The sequence below is a fragment of the Globicephala melas genome, chromosome 2 (genome assembly GCF_963455315.2).
Source record: "Globicephala melas chromosome 2, mGloMel1.2, whole genome shotgun sequence".
NCBI classification, from domain to species: Eukaryota; Metazoa; Chordata; class Mammalia; order Artiodactyla; family Delphinidae; genus Globicephala; species Globicephala melas.
Window position 1 is genome coordinate 12,502,315 of NC_083315.2, and position 21,859 is coordinate 12,524,173.

General features: G+C 38.7%; 1 protein-coding gene across 1 annotated transcript in view; it reads left to right on the forward strand.

Annotated features, from left to right (window-relative positions):
• PIP4K2A (phosphatidylinositol-5-phosphate 4-kinase type 2 alpha) overlaps positions 1-21,859 on the forward strand; it is a 335,262-nt gene that overhangs the window by 13,315 nt on the left and 300,088 nt on the right. The window contains exon 2 of the mRNA XM_060292946.1: positions 902-1,007. The gene's annotated coding sequence lies outside the window, so the exon portion shown is untranslated. The remainder of the gene's footprint in view (positions 1-901; positions 1,008-21,859) is intronic.

Below are 21,859 nucleotides of genomic sequence, written 5' to 3' on the forward strand. Positions count from 1 at the left end.
CCACACTAAACTGGGATGGAGGTAAATGCAGCCTGTGTAAAAGTTTAAAATAAAAATGTCATCACTGAATGTTCCTGTAAGCATCCTTGAGCAGCACAGTACCACTACACTGCTGGTCGGGATTTTACTGCCTACGATCCCTTTACATCACCTGTTTGGGGGGAAGGTTGGTAATCCTGCTAGATAAGGAGTGTCATCTCCAGCCGCTTTTGCGGGGCTTACAGAAATCTGCCAACCTAGACCTTGCTTGGGTGTGGATGGGTTTTCCTCTGCCCAGCTGTGGCCTGGCTCTGAAAGAATGGAAAAGGGGCTCTGGCTCCTGGATTCTGGGAGAAACAGTTTGGCCTCTCTTCCCAGTGAGATTGCAGCTGGCTTCTGCTGACTCTATCAGGAATTAGTATTCTGAGACCACAGACTGCCTATTCCTCCTATGACTTAGGCCATGTATCTTACACAGTAATACCTCTTATTGTGCTAAAAACTTTTTGCCTTCTACCTGGGTCTGTTTTCATTAGAATGTGCTCTCAGTTTAGCAGGAAGTATCTCTTTGTGAGTCAAACCAGAAAAATTACCTTTCTTGATTTGTCTTACTTTGATTTCCAAATTCCTCCCTTGATGGTGGGGTGGAGAGTTAAGAGGAGGATCACGGGTTGGATTCTCCAGGAAGCAGTTGTGGTAATGAAGTCAGAAGTGTAAATGTTTTATTGTGAAGTAGAAGTTACAAAGGAAAGGGGGAGGGAGTGGGATGGGGCAGGAGGAGCTGTCAGACCACAGGGCAGACAGAACAGAGTCTCTGCCACCGGAAGACAGAACTCTGGAGCAAAGATTGCCCTTCCGAGGAGTTCTGCATTTGGAGGAAATGACTAGGCCCTGATATATTGCCGTGCTTATCACCAACTAGGGGCCATCCTGAGGATGGTGTGATGTTGTTGGCTGGAAAGCTGAGGCAGATCCTGCAGAGCCATCACCTTCATGACAAGTACCTGGAATGGTCTCCCAGAAACACGGTGAGTTTTGTGTGCATGAGAAATCTTTTTGCTTTTAGCCCCTGAGATTTGATGATCTTGAATATGTGGGTTTAAGGTTTTCCTCAATTTTGGAAAAATTTTAGCCATTATTTCTTGAAATATTTTTCTGCCTCCCCTTCCCTTCTGGCTTCTCCTGACTGATGGAAAGTACTTGGATTGGTGCCTAGTAATTGGTCCTTCTACTCACTACTTAGTAGATGCATCATAGCACTTATGAGTCCTGGAGAAGCTTTATTCCTTCCTCTGTGCTACATTTTTGCCATGTGCTTCCACCATTGTGTGTATAAAACTGTATTAGTCTCCTTGAGCTTCCATAACAAAGTACCACAAACTGGGTGGCTTAAAACAAGACAGATTTATTCTTTCACAGTTCTGGAAGCTGAAAGTCCAAAATCAAGATGTAGGCAGGGACGTGCTCTTCCTGAATGCTCTGTAAGACAGTCCTTTCTTTGTCTATTCCTAGCTTCTGGTGGTTGCTGGCAATCCTTAGCATTCCTTGGCTTGCAGATGAGTCACTCCAGTCTCCGCCTCTGTCTTCATGTGGCCTTCTTCCCTTGTGTCTCTGCCTTTCTGTCTTCACATGGTGCTTTCCTCTCTGTGTCATGTGGCCTTCTTCCCTTGTGTCTCTGCCTTTCTGTCTTCACATGGTGCTTTCCTCTCTGTGTCTGTGTCCAAATGTCCTCCTTTTTATAAGGATAAGCAGTCTTTGGATTAGGGCTTACTCTAATTCAGTATGACCTCATCTTAATTTGATTGCCTCTGCAAAGACCCTTTATCCAAATTCTTAAATTCACATTCACAGATATCAGAGGTTAGGACTTCTGCATATTTTAGGAGATACAATTCAATCCACAATAACCTGTATTGTCCTTATTTGCTTATATGTAAACTTCCCTTAGTAGACTATCAGCTTCTTGAGAGCAGTAACTTTATCTTTACACTCTTGGTATCTAGCATATCATCAAATTATATTTAGCTCAATGTATGTAGACACATTTCAGTAAATGTATAGAAGTGTGGACTTAAAAATAAAAAAGCACAACATGAGAGTTGTGAGTTAAGTTTTATCTGGGGCAAAATGAAGACTATAGACCGGGAGACAGCATTTCAGTTAGCTCTGAGAAACTGCTCCACAGAGGTAGGGGGGAAGGTCAGTATATATGTGAATTTGGTGAAGGGAGAGTACATGAAATCAAGCACATATTTTTTGCAGAAGGTTTCTGCTAGTCTTGTGAAGGTTACTGTTAGTCATGAGGAACAGATGTCACCATGAAGGATTTTAGTACTTTTCTAGATAAGAGGAGATACAAGAATTGGGCTCATAAAATCAGCTCCTGAAATTATCTAACTATCTGAAGACCTGTTCTGCTCGTTTTTCCCAGAGCACAGAGTGCCTCATCTCTGCTCTCCACAATGAACTCCTTTCAGCGGGTGTTGAAAGTCAGCAGCTGCAGCAGGACATGGTTTAATCCTTGTAGAGGTAGATGACAAATGCCAATGTCAAGTGCCAATTTGTAGTTGACAGAAGGCAACTGAACTGAATTAGAACAATGCTTGCATTGCTAAAGATCAATCTGGGAAAAAATGTAGGCGAAATAATAAAATACTAAATAAATATTTCACTTTTTAGCTATGAATCCAAGTCTTTATATAGTATATCACTTAGGATACAAATTTTGGTTGTAGGCAACAGAAAAATCCAACTCATAGTGTCTTAAAATAAAAAGGCAATTTATTGGGTCATGTATCTAAAAAGTACAGAGGTAGGTAATTTTTCATGTGATTCATTGGTTCAATGATACAAACAAGAGAAAGTGTAGAGGTTTTCTTCTTTCAGCCATGACAGAATACCTGGTACTGGACTAGCCATAAACAACTAGAAAATTGGACAAAATATCTGAAACAACAGTGTTTAGAAATTGGAAACCAGTCAGGACTGTAACACTTGAAAAAATGAAACAAAGTGAAACTGATGATCACCATTGGTTTCTGCCCAGAGGTACTTTCCATATTGTAGTACAGTAAGGGAGCAGCAGGCAGATGACAGTGGTCTCACTGAGCTAAAGAGACAGGGATTGGAGTTTGGGAATGCCAAGGTGAATGGAATTTACAAGGCAAAATATTGGGGAAGAGGGAACTGTGCAGAGTTAGAGCTCCAAAAATGTACAAATCTGCATAAGGGTCTGTTGAGGTTTCGGCTGAATACTAAGCTGCACGTGTGTAGTGCAGAACTCCATAAGGCTTTGCAAATGAGCTATAAACTAGAAAATTCCCAGAGCTCACATTGGGCTGAGAGATGTTTTATTTTCTAATTAGTTACAATGGAGAAACCATATTGAAAAGCTGGAGTATTCAGCAGAGACCATAGAAAGGTTGCAACTTAGTAATAGTGCTAAAATAGCCTAGAGTAAAGGCCACTGTCTGCCGACCCTAACAAAGCTTATAACTAAACATCAAAAGGATCAAACTGATCTGCAAATAATTTGCCTACCAGCCATAGCAAAATTCAACACTTTTTAAAGAAAATTTTTTTAAAAATTCAGACACTCAACAACATAATTTTCACATCCAGCATCCAATAAAAAAAGTAGGGCTTCCCTGGTGGCACAGTGGTTGAGAGTCCGCCTGCCGATTCAGGGGACACGGGTTCGTGCCCCGGTCTGGGAAGATCCCACATGCCGCAGAGTGGCTGGGCCCGTGAGCCATGGCCGCTGAGCCTGCGCATCCGGAGCCTGTGCTCCTCAACGGGAGAGGCCACAGCAGTGAGAGGCCCGCGTACCGCAAAAAAAAAAAAAAATTACCAGCTGTGCAAAAAAGCAGAATATGTGACATGACATATTCAGCAGGAAAAAATTAGTTAATAAAAACAGAACCAGAATGATGATGATAATATTAGTAGAAATTGACTGTAAAATTGCTATTAAAAATATGCCAAGGAATGAAAGGAATACATAACATAATGAGGAGAGAAATGAAACTATATAAATGTAACTTCTAGTGCTGAAAAATACAAAATCTGAAATAAAAAGTTACCAGGTGGACTTAACAGCTGATTGGATTCTGCCGAAGAAAAGATCAGTGAACTTGAAGAAGGCATAGCAAATAGAAACTCTAATATGAAATGTAAAGAGAAAAGTAACTGGAAATAAAGTAAAGATCCTTTATTATCTATGAGACACGTTTACATATGTGTAATTGGAGTCCTAGAAGAACGGGGAAAGCAGAAAAATGGCAAACCATTTTTGTGAATCTGAGGTCAAGTATAAATCCAAGGATCTAAGAATAGTAACAAATCCTAATCAAGATAAAAACAAAGAAAAATGCCTCAAGACTTAGCATAATTAAATTGCCTATGATTAAGAGCAAATTCTAAAAGCAGACAGGAAAAAATAAAAGGCACATTATATACAGAGGAACAAATATAAAAAAGAGAAAGACTTTTTGTCTGAAATTATGCAAGCCAGAAGACAGTATTAATGTAGCCATGTCAGTTTACTTTTGTTATGGTTTATGTTTATCTTTTTCTGTCCATTAACATTCAACATTTCAGTGTCTTTCTATTTAATATGCATCTCTTTTAACATGCATGTAGTTGGCTTTTGTCATTTTATCCTGTCTGGCAGGTTTTTTCTTTTTTTTTTTTATTGAAGTATAGTTGATTTACAATATTGTATTAGTTTCAGGTGTACAGCATAGTGATTCGGTATTTTTGCAGGTTATATTCCATTATAGGTTATTACAGATAATGGGTGTAATTCCCTGTGCTATACAGTAAATCCTCGTTGTTTATGTATAGTAGTTTGTACCTGTTAATCTCATACTCTTAATTTGTCCCTCCCCCTTCCCTCTCCCCTTTGGTAACCACAAGTTTGTTTTTCATGTCTGTGAATCTGTTTCTGTTTTGTATATACATTCATTTGTATTATTTTTCAGATTCTATATATAAGTGATATCATATAGTATTTGCCTTTCTTTGTTTGACTTATTTCACTAAGGCTTTGTCTTTTAATTGGAGTATTTAGGCCACTTACATTAAATTTAATTTCTGATATAGCTGGATTTAAGTCTGCCATCTTGCTCTTTGCTGTTTATTTGTCCCATATGTTCTTTTTTTCTCCCCGTTTTTTCCTTAATTCTTTTGACTTTTTTTTAGTATTCCACTGTATCTTCTCTACTGGCTTTTCATTAGAGCTATATCTCTTTGAATTGCTTGTTATTTGTTTGTTTTTTGAGGGTAACAGGGGTGGTTGTAGAGTTTGCAATATTCATCTTTACTTATAACATTCTACCATCAAATAATATTGCATCACTGCACAATATAATAACCTTACAACAATATACACTAATTACCCGTCTCCCTTGCTTTGTGCTATTATCATGCGTTTTACTTCTATATATGTTATAAACTTTACTTTACTTTACTTCTATATATGTTATAAACTTTACTTCTATATATGTTATAAAAATATAAATATTTACTTCTATATATGTTACTTCTATATATGTTATAAAATATAAAGTATTATTATTTTTGCCTTAAGCAGTCAATTGTCTTTTTATGATATTTTAAAATGAGAAATAAGTATTTTATATTTACCCACATATTTACCTTTTCCAGCACTCTTTATTCAGTTGCATAGATTTAAGTTTCCATCTAGTATCACTTGCCGTCAGTAAAACAGTTTTTAGCATTTCTTAAAGTGCGTTGCTATAAGCAAAAAAATTTCCTAAGCTTTTTATTGTCTGAGAAAGTCTTTATTTCACCCTTTTGTTTGTGCTTCCATAATTTTAAAGTGCATTCTTAAAGTCACTTTTTTATTGTTGTTAGAATTAGCCAATAGCTATATCTTTTACTTAATCAGCAGAATCTCAGAAACATTTTGTTTTTTCCTTTCCCTCTACTCCCTCCTGCCTCACTCCTACTGTTTCATATATTGAGTTCTTCTAAAATATTATTTGTAATTTTTATTGATTTTGCTTTACATTTTTTTAAAAAAAAATCAACACATTTAAGTGTATTTTTCTCCTTTTTTTTTTTTCCTAGTATTTTTTTTCTGTATCTCCCTTCATTAGCCAATTTTTCCTAATACATTTTAGGAAACTAAAATAGTGTTAAATTTTAGTTTTTGTTTGTTTTCTCTTCCAGTTTTATTGAGATGTAATTGACATACAGCACTATATAAGTTTAAGGTATACGGTGTAATGATTTGACTTACATATATCATGAAATGATTACCATAATAAGTTTAGCAAACATCCATCATCTCATTTAGATACAGAATTAAAGAAATAGAAAAAAAAATATTTTCCTTGTGATGAGAATTCTTAGGACTTACTCTCTTAACAATTTTTATATATAGCATACAACAGTGTTAATTATATTTATGATGTTGTACATTACAACCCTAATACTTATTTATCTTTTAACCGGAAGTTTGTACATTTTGACCACCTTCATACAATTTCCTCTCCCCCCCACTCCAGGCCTCTGGTAACCACAAATCTGATCCGTTTTTCTATGACCTTCTTTATTTGTTTGTTTTTGAGGTGTAATTGACCTACAACACTGTGTTAGTTCCTGTTACACAACATAGTGATTGGATATTTCTGTATGTTTTAAAATGATCACCACAATAAGTCTAGTTACCACCCCTCACTGTACAAAAATATTACATAATTATTGACCATATTGCCCACACTGTACATTTCATACCAATAACTGGAATTTTGTATCTCTGAATCTCCCTCACCTATTTCTCTCATTCTGCCACCCCCCCACCCTGACTCCTCTCTGGCAACTGCCTGTTTGTTCTCTGTATCTATAACTCTGTTTCTGTTTTGTTATGTTTGTTCATTTGTTTTGGTTTTTAGATTCCACATATAAGTGAAATCATAGAGTATTTGTCTGTCTCTAGCACATTTAGCTTTAATAAGTTGTTTCACTGATTTCTTTTCTTTTTTCTTTTCTTGCATTCCAGCTTTGTCATGTGCTAACCTTGGCTAGTAGGCTGGACTACATTTCCTAGAATTCCCTTTCTTGTATGTTTCTGGTTAGGATGCTCACATGTTGTTACCCATCTGCTGATGTATCTTACAGGCACAAAGCAATTGTAGCTAAGCCTGCAATTGTTCTCCCTTCCCCTGGATCACCCTTCCACTTCTCTGACCCCTGAGTCAGGTTTGCATGTTTAGCTCTATGACACAATGGCACCAATGACACCAATGTCAGGAGTAGCAAGAATGAGCACAGGTTTCAGTCTGTCCTTATGGAGTTCCAGTTTGCGTTTGTGGGTTCCGTTCTGCTCACAATCTTTCCACGTGACTGCCTGCCCTGTGGACTTCAAGCTCCAGCATCAAATGCAGAGACAATAGCTTCATAGAGACCACTTAACTAGCTCCCACAATTAAGCAAGTGGTAACCCTGTAACAAATCTCTTTGTACATAGGGATGTAGATATCTCCACTACTGGTCCTGTTTCTCTCCCTCCCTAACGGATACACTGGAATACATCTATCGATTCATAAATGGCCTTTTATAGCAGTTCTTCTTGAATTTCCAGCTGTGGTTTTAAAATTTTGGACCTATCTGCTTTCCATACTTTAGAAGAACATTATAGTTTTTGGTCTTCAACTGCTATTCTTATCTTCTAGAATAGTTATAGATTTACTAGTTTATTATATTTATTTTATCTTATTTCTAGGGTTTGGGAGGCATAGAATAAGCTTTTGGTGTGAGCTCAGTCTGTTGTCATGACCAGATCCTTTAGTTAGTTGTTTTTTTCTAAATAAAGTATCTGAAACCACTTTTTTAAAGGTTTAGAAAAATATCATCATTATAGCTAAGCCTCCTTAGTTTGGTCAGTATGAATTTGTGAAAAGTTTAAATATAGAAAATTTGAAAGGAAAGGGTGAGGGCATAACTTTCTGCATCTGAAAATTACTGGTAGGTAGGTTGATATTATATCAGAAGTAAAGAACTTCACACATTCTCAAAAAGAGACATGAATTTCACCCTATTTAGGGGAAAGGGGGAAAATATTCTGCTTAAATGACAAACATCTTCCTTCCAAAAAAATTTCATCACCTACTTCTTTTTTAATAAATTTATTTATTTTTGGCTGCGTTGGGTCCTCATTGCTGTGCATGGGCTTTCTCTCGTGGGCTCTAGGCACGAGTACTCCAGTAGTTGTAGCACGCAGACTCAGTAGTTGTGGCGCATGGGCTTAGTTGCTCCGCGGCATGTGGGATCTTCCCAGACCAGGGATCGAACCCGTGTCCCCTGCCTTGGCAGGTGGATTCTTAACCACTACTGTGCCACCAGAAAAGCCCCTCATCATCTACTTTATCTTAATTTTTTCATGTCACACTAACACAAATTTGGTTTTAGAGAGAAAAAAAACTCAAAAAACTATTGCATATGAAATTCTGAACTTTCAAATTAACAAAATATCTTGAACTATATTAACAAAGGATTGCCACATAACAGACTTCCTAGAGGAATCTAAATTAGCATATCAACTGTTAGAAAAATGAATTCTAGCACAACTTAATTCTTAAATGAATTAATTTGAATATCTTTTTGCTCTGCTAATTGTCACTCAATTTTTTAAAAATTTTATTTATTTATTTACTTTTGGCTGAATTGGGTCTTCGTTGCTGTGCATGGGCTTTCTCAAGCTCTGGTGAGCTGGGGCTACTCTTCATTGCAGTGCGCGGGCTTCTCATTGCAGTGGCTTCTCTTGTTGCAGAGCACGGGCTCTAGGCACCCGGGCTTCAGTAGTTGTGGCACGCGGACTCAGTAGTTGTGGCTCGTGGGCTCTAGAGCACAGGCTCAGTAGTTGTGGTGCATGGGCTTAGTTGCTCCATGGCATGCGGAATCTTTCCAGACCAGGGCTCGAACCCATGTCCCCTACATTGGCAGGCAGATTCTTAACCACTGTGCCACCAGGGAAGTCCTGTTGCTCAATTTTTGAATTAATTTTTATATTCTTTTTACAGTATGACTAACAATCCAAGGATAAGGTATATAAAGCACTTTGTAAACTATAAATAACCAGAAGGAGGTAAGCCAGAATTATTGTAACCTTTGGTTTAACTAAGCCTTAGTATAGCGGTCATTGTTTGGGGGTATATCTGGTAATATTAATTCTTCCTTGTCTATACCATGAAGTTTTAGCAGCTGAAGACAAAATAAAGTGTGCTTATGGCATTTGTAGACTAAAATCTCCCTAAGCCCTAATTTGCTTATTCTTGGCCTTTGGTCTCTTATAAACAGTTAAGAAAAGAATGCAGCCTGTCTGTCCTGAGCACCAACCTGCCAGATCTAAGATGCGGACAGTGATGAATTAACTTTACTCAGAGAGAGGGCTGGCCTTGTTCCTGCACCCGGGGGTTAACTTTATACCCTTGGAATGTCCCGAGTGATAGGAATGTGTTGTTATTCATGGTGACCCCTCAAAGCACACCTAACAGTTTTTGCTGGTAAATGACTCATGGTGGACATTCTGATAGGTTATGCTAAGAGATGCCTCATTGGAGGATTCTTCCTACACCAGAAGTCTTAAAGTGAGGACTGGCCACACCAGAGAGATCAATCATGTGATTAGAGGGTTGGGACTTTGAGCCATGTGATGCCAGTCTGACCTCTAAGAAGGAGAGCGGGCTGGAGATTGAGTTTAACAGAGTAGGCCATGACTCAATCAACATGCCTACTTAATGCCTCAGTAAAATCTCTGGACACCATCATGTGGACATGGAAGCTTGAGTCTGGAGCCCTCTCAGTCCCAAATTCTGCCCCATGCATCTCTTCCTTTCGCTGGTTCTGACTTTTACTCTTTGCTGTAATAAAATCATAATTGTACATATAGTACTTTCCTGAGTTCTGTGAGTCATTCTACCAAATTATCAAGCCTGAGAGTGTCTGAAGTGAGGGTAGCTCTGGGAGCCCCCAAACTTCCGGCTGGTGTCAGAAGTCTTGGGCAGAGTTGGCAGTCTGGAGGACTGTGCCCTCCACCTTGAGCTGAAGTGGATGGACTTAAGATTTGAAGGAGCTAGGGCTTCCCTGGTGGCGCAGTGGTTAAGAATTCCCCTGCCAATACAGGGCACACGGGTTCGAGCCCTGGTCTGGAAAGATCCCACATGCCACGGAGCAACTAAGCCCGTGCACCACAACTACTGAGCCTGCGCTCTAGAGCCCAAGAGCCACAACTACTGAGCCCTTGTGCTACAACTACTGAAGCCCGGGTGCCTAGAGCCTGTGCTCTGCAACAAGAGAAGCCGCCATAATGAGAAGCCCACGCACCACAACAAAGAGTAGCCCCTGCTCGTGGCAGCTGGAGAAAGCCCGTGTGCAGCAATGAAGACCAAACACAGCTAAAAATAAACTAAATAAATTAATTTTAAAAAAAATATTTGAAGGAGCTAGAATGAAAAGGATTTAGTGATTGACTGGAAGTTGGAGTACTGACCTGGGACGTGTAGTGGATGACTCCCAGGTGTCAGACTTGGGCAACTAAGTGCCATTCACTGAGTCAGAGAACACTGCAAGAGAACAGGGGAACATCCCAGGCTCAATTGGACTTACTGAATTTGCTGTACCTATAAACCATGTGTTTGGAGGTGTCTACTATGAAGCTCTATTTGTGTGCCTGAAGCTCAGAGGAAAGGTTTGTGCCGTGGATGTATATTGATAGATCTAGGAGTTGTTGGTATGAATATATAGAAGGTATGCAAATTCAGGAGAATGATAAGCTTATCTAGGGAAGAATGTACACAAAGAAAAGTTCTAGTACAGCTTTAGCTATGTACTCTGCTCAGATTAACCATTTAGAGCTTTATCAGGGAGTAAAATGTAGGTTGGGACAGAAGGTAGGTGGAAGAGCCAGAGAAAGTAAAACTTCATGGTTTCTTTTACACGTGGTTGCCATCTTTCTCTTCTTTTTCTCCTTCCTCCTCAGGCTGCGTTGTAATGGAAATGGGTGGGTTTTAGGCATTGTCCGCGGTTATTTGGCGATCAGGCTCTTGCTGCTGTTAAAAACTGCCTTCACGGAGCTAGATCTCCACTCGTTTTGCTAAATACAAGCAATAACTATGTAGCTATCACTGACTGTTTTGGTGAGGTGAGAGATGTGTTAATTAACTGATGGAGGGGATCCTTTCACAATGTAGACATCTATCATATCTCCCCGATGGACACTTTAAATACCTTAAAATTTTATATGTCAATTAAACCTCAACAAAGCTGAAAATATTTTTAAAAAGTAAATTTAGAACTCTCGTTACTTTGTCTTGTGGTTTTCTTTTCTGGGAAGTGAGATCTGTTTTGCACGTAATTATTAAGATTATACTAACTTATTTTATTCTTGAACGTTCTAATGCCCTATTCATCTGGGCAAAAAGTTTCTCAGAGGTACTCAATCAAACAACCTTCCCAGAAGTCTTGTGGGAAATTGGACAGGGTTCATTCCCGGGCAGATCTAGTGTTGCCACCCCATTTCCTGGCCAGGCCCCAAGACCTCATGAAGATATGGATTTCCATCACGTTCAGATACAGAAAGGGTTAAGTCATATTCTATGAGATAGAACAAACGATATAACATGGAATCCTCAGCCTCCTTTCCTCGACACCAATATTATAAAATGATTTCACTTTCTCCAGAATAGGTTATGACAAAATAGTCACTAAGCTATGGAAAGACTGGGTTTTCGCCAATACCATTTTCTATCTTTAACCGCTTAAATAGCTCTGTGGTCGACCGGCTCTCATTATGATCTTCATTTGTCAGGTGCTTGAAAATAGCCTAGACACTTTTTTCCCCCAGAGAAAGTCACCCTACTGGGAAGGATGTGCCAGAAAGGAAGAGAGAGACATCACGCTCACCGTGGGAGCAAGGTGTTCTATTTCCTGGGAGAGCCATTTTGATCTATGCTGTTGATGAGACTGCTCTCTTTTTGGGAAGGGCCTTGAAGGCGTGCAGCTCTCCCGTCCCAGGCAGAGGGTCCTAAAGGAGAGGTCAGAGATGTGTGATTTAATCTCTAGCTTGGCTGCGTTTGCTTCCCTGCACTCATACTTATCCTCACTCTGACCCTTTGTGCCCCAGCCCCCAACCTGGCTCTAGAAAGATTTTACGTCTATAAATCTCAGATATAGCCTTCCAAAAAATATTTTTTCAGAAGAATACATAAAATGCTTGGATGCTTGCTCTGGCCTCTCCTGCTCCTGTTACCAAGTATTTCCAGAGCATATGTTGTATACCCAGCTCTTCTGATGCCAAGAGAGAATTTTGCCTCTGATCAAAAACGTTTATGGTCGTCACAAAATTCTGTGCAAGTTGGTATAACTGAGAATAATTTTTTCATCATTACCCTACTCTCATATGTAATGACGATGTGAAGCAAGAAAGCAGATTAAAAAGCTATTTGAGTCTAAATCACCTTATATTTGAAACGAAACGAGAGCCTGGACAAATATAGGTAGAGCCAATTTTTTTATGTAGTCAGGGATGTCCTGCTTTCCCAAGCCTGCTTTCCTGGCATGATCCCATGAGGATTTCTTCACATTTGTGAGGGCCCATAATCCAGATTCATGGCCACTAAGTCATGGCCCTGAGCACCCAAGGACTGGCTTTCAGTGTGCGTCAGCAATATCCTCTTCCTGGTTATATAAGTAGATCCACTTGAGGGAGGGAGGGCGAGGAAAGCAATGTCTTCATATTTGTGATATTAAAAGAAAATCTGGACTTCCCTGGTGGTGCAGTGGTTAAGAATCTGCCTGCCAATTCAGGCGACACGGGTTCAAGCCCTGGTCCGGGAAGATCCCACATGCCGCAGAGCAACTAAGCCCGTGTGCCACAACTACTAAGCCTGCGTGCTGCAGCTACTGAAGCCTGCAAGCCTAGAGCCCATGCTCCGCAACAAGAGAAGCCACCGCAGTGAGAAGCCCGTGCCCCCCAAGGAAGAGTAGCCCCTGCTTGCCGCAACCAGACAAAGCCCATGGGCAGCAACAAGGACCCAACGCAGACAAAAATTTTAATTAGTTAATTAATTAATTAATTTTTAAAAATCTAAGGGGATTTTGAGGGACCTTTTGTGGTTCTCTTAATGTTCATCTCATGACCTGGATTATAGTTAAACAGCTATGTTCTTCATGAAAACTCATCCAAATGCATTTAGAATTTGTGCATTTTTCTGTACTTTTTTATACTTCAATAAGAAGTTTACATTTAAAAAATCCATTAATCTGGGCTTCCCTGGTGGCGCGGTGGTTGGGAGTCCGCCTGCCGATGCAGGGGACATGGGTTCGTGCCCCGGTCCGGGAAGATCCCACATGCCGCGGAGCGGCTGGGCCCATGAGCCATGGCCGCTGGGCCTGTGCGTCCGGAGCCTGTGCTCCGCGGCGGGAGAGGCTGCAGCAGTGAGAGGCCCGCATACCGCAAAAAAAAAAAAAAAAAAAAAAAAAAAACTATTAATCTAATTTGTCTTCCAAAAGTCTGAGAAGCAAATGATATCGATCCTTGGCAAATCTACCTAGAGCTGGGTTGTCTAATATGGTATCCACCAGCCCCATGTGGCTCTGGAGCACTTAAAATGTGGCTGGTCCAAGTTGAGGTGTGCTGGTAAGTACACTACACACTGGATTTCAAAGACATAGTATGAGAAAAGCAAAATATATATATATATATATATTTTTTTTTTTTTTTTTTTTGCAGTACGCGGGCCTCTAACTGCTGTGGCCTCTCCCATTGCGGAGCACAGGCTGCGGACGCGCAGGCTCAGCGGCCACGGCTCACGGGCCCAGCCCCTCCGCGGCATGTGGGATCTTCCCAGACCGGGGCACGAACCCGTGTCCCCTGCATCGGCAGGCAGACTCTCAATCACTGCGCCACCAGGGAAGCCCCAAAATATATTATTAATAATTGTATATTGATTATATGTTACATATATTAGGCTAAATAGAATATATTACTAAAACTAATCTCACCTGTTTCTTTTTGCCTTGTTATATGGCTACTAGGAAGTTAGACGTTACCTATGTGGCTCTCACTATATTCTCTTGGACAACGTGGCTCTAGAATCTCTTAACTCTCCCGCTGGGCTGGGTATGAGGTCAGTTATTGTAGATCCTGGCTTCACCCACTCACATTTAGTTTTTCCAATTCCCACTGAAATATCACAGAATATTTTATGTTCTAGGGAAAAAAGAATAATTATTTGCTTTGATTTGTAAACTTGGTTAAATATGTACACATTATACTTAGCCTTTTAAAAAATTAACACTCAACTAAATTGTGAATTATTAACAGTGAATAGTGTGAAATGTTTTAATGTTAGAAATAGTAAAAGTAAAAGTAACATGTCTAAAATGGACAAATGTGCAAAGTCAGTATTCAGGGAATCATTAGTCCAGACCACTTATAGCTAAGGGAAATAATACATCCTTTCTTGGGTTTATAGTCTTCTCCTTTGTCTACTATTTCTGCTTTCTGTTGGATATTTTTTCAGGATTGATATTCAAGCTGTGAAAACATTCTTCCATCAGCGGAATCTGGCACAATAGCAGGCTCTTCAGATAGCAGGGTTGGCATTTTTAAAATTCACTCTGGATTTGTTAAGTGGTTTGCAGCTGAGAATCTAGATGAGCTGACTTTCTACTGTATGAATTTTAAAAATGCTCAGAGACAAGCCTCTCCTGAAGAGTTAAGATATTTTGTGGGCCATGTAATCAGCACATTATCAAAATATATGCTCTTTTGATTATTATAGTAATCTAAAAATTGCTAATTATATAATAGCATGCTAACTGAAACATAATTGCAGACAATATATTATTTGATGTGTATTCCCGTTATTGGCAAACTCTGAAACTAGTTAATTATTATTCCTAGGAAGATTGAAATTTGTCCCAAAAGTGTTAGATGCAGTCAAGGCTAGAAACAGTCAAGCCTAGAAGCACTTAAGCAGGCTTAGGAAAATGACAGTTTTCTTCCATGGCAGTCACTGGGGAAACATCTACCAATGAAGGTTTGAGAAAATTGGGTACGGTAAGCAAGAGTGAGGGAAAACTCTCAGTAAATGCATTCTTCTGTTTGCAGAGGTTCTAATCCTCACTCTTAAACTGATTATTCCCACTGGAAAGAGCTCACAGTTAGAACATTTGTCCTTTTTATATGTAACACTAACCATTTTTACATTTCATAGCCATTGGAAAAATCAAAGACCCAGCATTGGTAGGACAGACTTATTCTTTGAAAGCAGCAGGACTGTCAAACTAATTTCACTTGGCATTGCACTTGACTCAAGGATTTCTCTACCTGTGTTACTGTAAACAAGGTGTTCAGAACAAAAAGAGTGGGGAAAATAAGAGAAGGAGGGAAAAGAAAGAAAGAGTCTGTCAAGTAGAGGAGAGAGGAAAGAGAATGGAATGGTGTGTCTTCTGGAAGTCATGAAAATCATTGAGTTGAGTTTATCGAATATTTTATCTAAATGGTATTACCCAGTGTAAGCCCATCCAAATTCTTTGGAAATTTCTCTGATTGGAAAAAGCAAGTAGAATGATAAAATAGCTGTAGTTAAGTAATGCTGATAATTAGTCTTTAGAACCTCTTAGGTTGGGAATTTAACATATATTTTGCTTATAGCAACCCAGAAGCCATCTCTTCCAGGCATTTGTCGGCTGCCTCCCCAGCATACATTTCTTTCTATCATTGTCCTAACAAAACCCTGACTTTCCCAGTAGCGAGGTTTAGTTGTGACTGACGCCACCCCCAGCTCCAGGGTGAGCCCTGATTGGCTTTAGTAATTCAGGATATGCTGTTTTCCAGGCCACAAGGCTCTGTTCAGGAGTAGACATGTGACCCAGTCAGTGCAGTGAGATATAAGATGTTTAGGGGCTCTCTGTGAAAGAATTATGGGAACTTCCTATAAGGTGCTCGCCCTCTCCCCTGATAGACGTGATGAAACTAGCAGTCCCAGCTGCAGCTGGCAGAAGTCTTGAGACCTTTATGGGAACCACCTCGGAAATGAAGTTGACTCTATGACACACAGAGAGGAGACATAGCTGGATCATCTTTGTTAAAATCAATGTTTTTGAGATAAAATTAACATAAGATCCAATGTACCCAATACATATATTGTTCCTTTTTAACTTTTTATTTTGAAATAATTTTAGACTTACAGAAAAGCTGCAGAAGTACTCGGAGTTCCCACAGACCTCTACCCAGATCCCTGATGTCATCACTGCTCAAGGGGTTATAATATCCGTCTTTAACTTGTCACTGTCCACCTTCAAATAATATTATACGGCTTTACATAGACTGTGATTTCACTTAATCCCTTCCTATCCTTTGTGCTATTATCATCATACACTATTTCTCCACGTGGTAAAAACCACAAATACATTGGCATTAATTTTGTTTTGCATAGCCAATTATTTTTTTCTTATTTTTATTTTTTAATTAATTTTTATTAGAGTATAGTTGCTTTACAGTGTTGTGTTTCTACTGTATAGCAAAATGAATCAGCTATACATATACATATATCCCCTCTTTTTTTGGATTTCCTTCCCATTTAGGTCACCACAGTAGAGTTCCCTGTGCTATACAGTATGTTCTCATTAGTTGTCTATTTAATTATTTTTTAAATAAGGGAAAAAAGTCATTAATATTTGCTCATATATTTACTCTTTCCGGTGTTCTTCATTCCTTTATGTAGATCTGAATCTGTATTAGGGATCATCTTTCAATGGCCTGAAGAATGAACTTTCTTTAATGTTTTTTGTTGTGCAGCTTTCCTGACCATTAATTTTCTGTTTCTCTGTTTGCCTGAACATTTATTTATTTTTTGTCTGTCTTTTTGAAGGATATTTTTCCTAGATATAAAACTTTAGGGTCTTTTTCCCCCTTTCATCACTTTAGAAATGTTCTTCCTCTCTCTTCCAGCTTGCATTGTTTCTGATGTCAGTGATTATTCTTTTTTCCTCCTGTGTGTAATGTCTTCCCTCCCCTTCTCCTTCTTCTGCCTTTAATATTGTTTTTCACTGTCTCTCAACAAGTTGATTATAATTTTTTTATTTGACTTGAAAATTGGGGGGCTCTTATTTCTTCAGGCATCTTCATATGACTTCTGTTTTGTCCTTTCCCCTCTTCCTCCACACTCCAATTACAGGAATCTGCACCACCTGATATTCATTGCCCCACAGGATGCCAAGGCTCTGTTCATTTTTATTTTTTCTTTTCCATTATAGTTTATGATGAGATATTGAATATAGTTCACTACTCTGTTCATTTTTTTTATCCTTTTCTTTTCCTCTTCTTGCTTCAGTTTGGGTGGTTTCTTTTGCAGTGCTTTTGAGTTTACTGATCTTTTTCTCCCTGCATGTCTAATCTGCTGCTAATCCTATCCAATAAAATTTTACTTTAAATATTGTATTTTCCATCTCTGGGAAGTTCCATTTCGTTCTTCTTTTTTTTTTTAATATATTTATGTTTGGCTGCACTGGGTCCTCGTTGCTGCGCATGGGCTTTCTCTAGTTGCGGAGAGTGGGGTCTACTCTTCGTGGCAGTGCGCAGGCTTCTCATTGTGGAGGCTTCTCTTGTGGCGGAGCACGGGCTCTAGATTGCAGGCTCAGTAGTTGTGGCACACGGGCTCAGTAGTTGTGGCTTACGGGCTCTAGAGCGCAGGCTCAGTAGTTGTGGCGCATGGGCTTTGTTGCTCCACGGCATGTGGGATCTTCCCAGACCAGGGCTCGAACCCGTGTCCCCTGCATTGGCAGGTGGATTCTTAACCACTGCGCCACCAGGGAAGCCCACCAATACATATTTAACGCATAAAATATTTAAGACCATCAGAAAAAGACACAGTGAAATTCATTTAACAATCCGTAAGTAAACCAGCTTACCGAATGTTCAAGTTTGTCATCCTTGCTTCAGATTATTTTTAAAGACATGACATTTAACCAGAATTGTTTAACAACATATTTGTACTCCTTTGCAGATTTTATTCCCTTCCTCAGGGGTAATCACTCTTTTGAATTTTCATTTATTTTATTGGTATGTTCCAGGAAGATATATCAAGAAAATACAACATACAAGTGTGACTAATATCTCCAATGCCTCATTTTCCATTATTTCTTATCAAAAAAGATTTTTACATGTGTGTAACTCTCGCAGTGGACACCTTCTTTTGGTCTCCTGGTGCATAGCCCTAGCTCTACTCTGAGAAGAGGACATTTGGGGAAAAGACCTTTTTATTTTTCCAGCTGTGTCATTTCTCTCAGGTACCTGTGGTTCATTGCCCACAGACCATGAGGGGTTTGCTGCCTCTGCCCATCATTGACTGAGGTGAACAGGGAAGTGCTTCCACCTACTGTCCTATCTCTCACCTCCCTGGACCTGCTCTGAAGTGAATACATACAGGAATCCATGCAGGTTGAAGCAGTTCTTGACTAAGAGGTTTGAACACCTATAGAGTTGGGATATATGGGGACTGGTGTCTGGGAAGGTACATTCACTGAGTCCATAGGTTCCTAGAATATCTAAAATCAAACAGTTCTCACCACTCAAGAGAATCCATTTCTCCTGAACCTGCCCTACCTGTAAAATTTTTCTATTTTTCCATTAACATCCTTTTGACTTCATTTCTTGCAAATGAATGCCCTGACTTTTTAGGCATAGAGAGCATTCACAGCTTCCCTGCCCAGAGTTACTTCACAATGGAGAACCTCAAATCCAATTACTTCAATTCTGAGAGAAAGAGGAAGATGGACCAATGATAGGGGAAGGAAAATCTCAGTGTGAAAACATTTCAAAAAACACATCAACAACCTAGACAAGAGGATGATCTACTTTAAACTCAAGATTTTTCCAGTATGTGAATCGTGGGACCTCCCCACTGCCCTTTTTTTGAACTTGTTTTCCTATATAAGTCTATAAAACATACTGTGTCAAGTGACAACCCCCAGCAGTAGATTATAGCATATTTCTGTCAATAGGGAACTGTTATAATATGGTTGTGCTCTATGAAACTGGAGATATGCTTCTAATTACCTCATTTTTCTTTTACTTTCTTTTATTCGGTGCCACACTTATCTCTCCAGATCTGGTTTCTCTGTGGAAGGAACTGATAATTGTGCTCCACAGTGATTTTCTCTATGTTTCTCTCTACCTTTATCTTTGTAAGAGACAATGGTTTGTCTACAAAAGTGTGTTGCCCCACTATTAAATTTTAGAAACCAAGACCTCTTAGAGACATCTAATATGTATCACTTATTTTCAGAGCTGCTTTATCCCTGAGGGCAAAAAAAAAGAGAGAGAGATAGCTGACCCAGGCCCCTGAATAGCTGGGGAAACCCTAAATGATTTTTCTTTTCTTAATTTAAAAGATGGCAAAATGATTTTTCTTTTTTTAATTTAAAAGAAGGTGATTTATCTGTGATGAATGGTCAAAAAATAAATGATCAGAGGCCATGTACAATCAACTTGCCCAAGAGTCTGGGTAAAGCACTGGACAAGCACAGAAACTGAGAGGATTGAATCCTGGCTCTTTAACTGAATTTATGTCTAACTTTGGGCATAACATTTTCCTTCTCTGATCCTGTTTCCTTACCTGTAAAAGGGAATAATAATGTCTAACTCATAGATTTTTAAGGGGCATGTGAGGTAAGTTTTAGATGCACCTGGTACATGGTATTCATTTTTTCTGTTACTTTTTCTATTCATGTTTCCCAAAACATAAATTATTTTGAAGAATAACCTTATACTAATGCTTGCAATGATTAAATTTTAGCCTTTGGGGAAATCAAGTCGATGAAAAATTTGCAATAGGAATATTTGACATGGAATTTTTAACTAGTTTTACCATTAGTATTGAAATAGAAAAAAATTTATGTTGACCAGATAGATACTTACAAAATATTCAAAACCAGAAGAAACCTACAAAGTATTATTTTAAATGTTTTATTACAAATTTTTGCTGCTTATAACATGGGAAATAACATGAAAAGAACAAATTTTCTCATTCATAAACATTTGCCCAGGGATGTTGATATTTAAGCAGTAATAGATAACTTCATCAGAAGTTTTGTGGAACATCTTTTCCCATTGACTTCAATTATAATTTCAAGGAAAAAAATTAGTAGCATCTCTTAAATTTTGTTTCAGGCACATTCTATTTCAAGTTCATGTCATTTTCTGTTTAAGACTGACTGGGCCCAAATAACCATCAATAACTAGTTAGGAGTCACTAAATAAACTATGGTACATCCACACAACAAATGCCTACAGTTGAAAAGGACCCCTATGTGCTAATATGGGAAAGCTCGCCCTAGCATTAAATGAAAAAGCGAAATGTAAAACAGTGTATGGTGTACATATATGTGTAAGGGGTGGGGAGTAAGGATATAAATCTATATCTGCTGTATGTGCATTAAGTAATATGGGCAGGATACAGGAGAAGCTCCCTTGCTTCTATTATGGAGGGAAAAGGGAGGATAGGCACAAAAATAGGAGTGAATTTTGTAATGTATATATGTTAATAACATTTTGATTTTTAAAAATGTGATGGAGTACCTATGAGAATCTAGTTTTTTTAAGGCCATGAAAATGACAGAAAAAATACTATTTAGTGGAAAAGCAGGTTATAGAGTAGTACATACAACATGATGCCATTTTTGAAAAATTGCAAGTTTCTGTGTTCATATATGTAGAGATATGGAGTGGAATTTTCACCAAAATTGTAATGCATGGTAAAATTTCAGGTCATTTTGGATTTCATATTTATACTTTTCTGAATAATTTAATATCCGTGTTCTAAAAACAGTTAAACTATTAATAAAGGCTGACAAAAATCAAAGAAGCATAGGCAAAAAGAAAACAAAAAGCATAGGAGGAAGAAAAGAGGATGGAAGAGGAGATGAGGAAAAAGCGTGGCTATGAAAATACACATCTTCAACTCCTTCAAGTCTTTGCCCACATTTCCCCTTGTCTGATCTCACAAGTCTATTAACAGTGCGATCTGTACCCCTCCGCCTACCTAGCTGATCCCCTTTATTCAGCATTTCTGTTCTATTTTTCCATAGCACTTGTCACCTTGCAACACAGTATTTTTAACCTATTTGTTTAAGTACATTTTAAAAAGCCTGGCATATAGGAGGTGCTCAATAAATGTTTGTTGAATGAGTAAATGAGGTCTCTACTGAAGGTTGGTGCTCTACTTAACTGGATGATAGAACTTCCTTCATTGACTGTTATCCCTGTTGCAGAAGCCTGAGAACTTTTCTCACTTTGAATTTGCAATTCTGTATACAAAAATATAGTTTGTTAAGTCTTTGGGGAATGGTTCAAGAATAAGAAAATTTGTAAATACATTCTGTACATTATCATAAGTCACTAAGGAAGTGGTGGTTGAGCTTTCAAACAAGAAAATTGTCACCTGTTCCCTTCTTTTTCATTCTGTTCCTTGGTTCCTATCATATTTCTCTTATTTTCTTATTTGAGATGGAGCTTGTTCTTGTTGTGATTGTGACCTCAGCAACATGAGGTCATAGGGAGAGGGGTATGGGATCTGAATGGGCTTCGGGCTGGAAATTGACCCCTTTAGAGAGATCCAGAGGATTGCAGCAAAATCCAGCTTGATCCAAGCAGTGTGATATCCAAAAGGATACAAGAACAAGAATGGTTGGGTAGAAGGAGTCAAAAAAGCGAGACATTTTTGAGAGAAGAACTTAGGAAATGTTCTGAGTCACCACTTTTTAAGACATTTTTGCAGAATATAAATTCCCATAGTTATTAATAGGTTTTATGTAAACAAAAAGGGTTCTGTATTCGAATCAGTTTAAG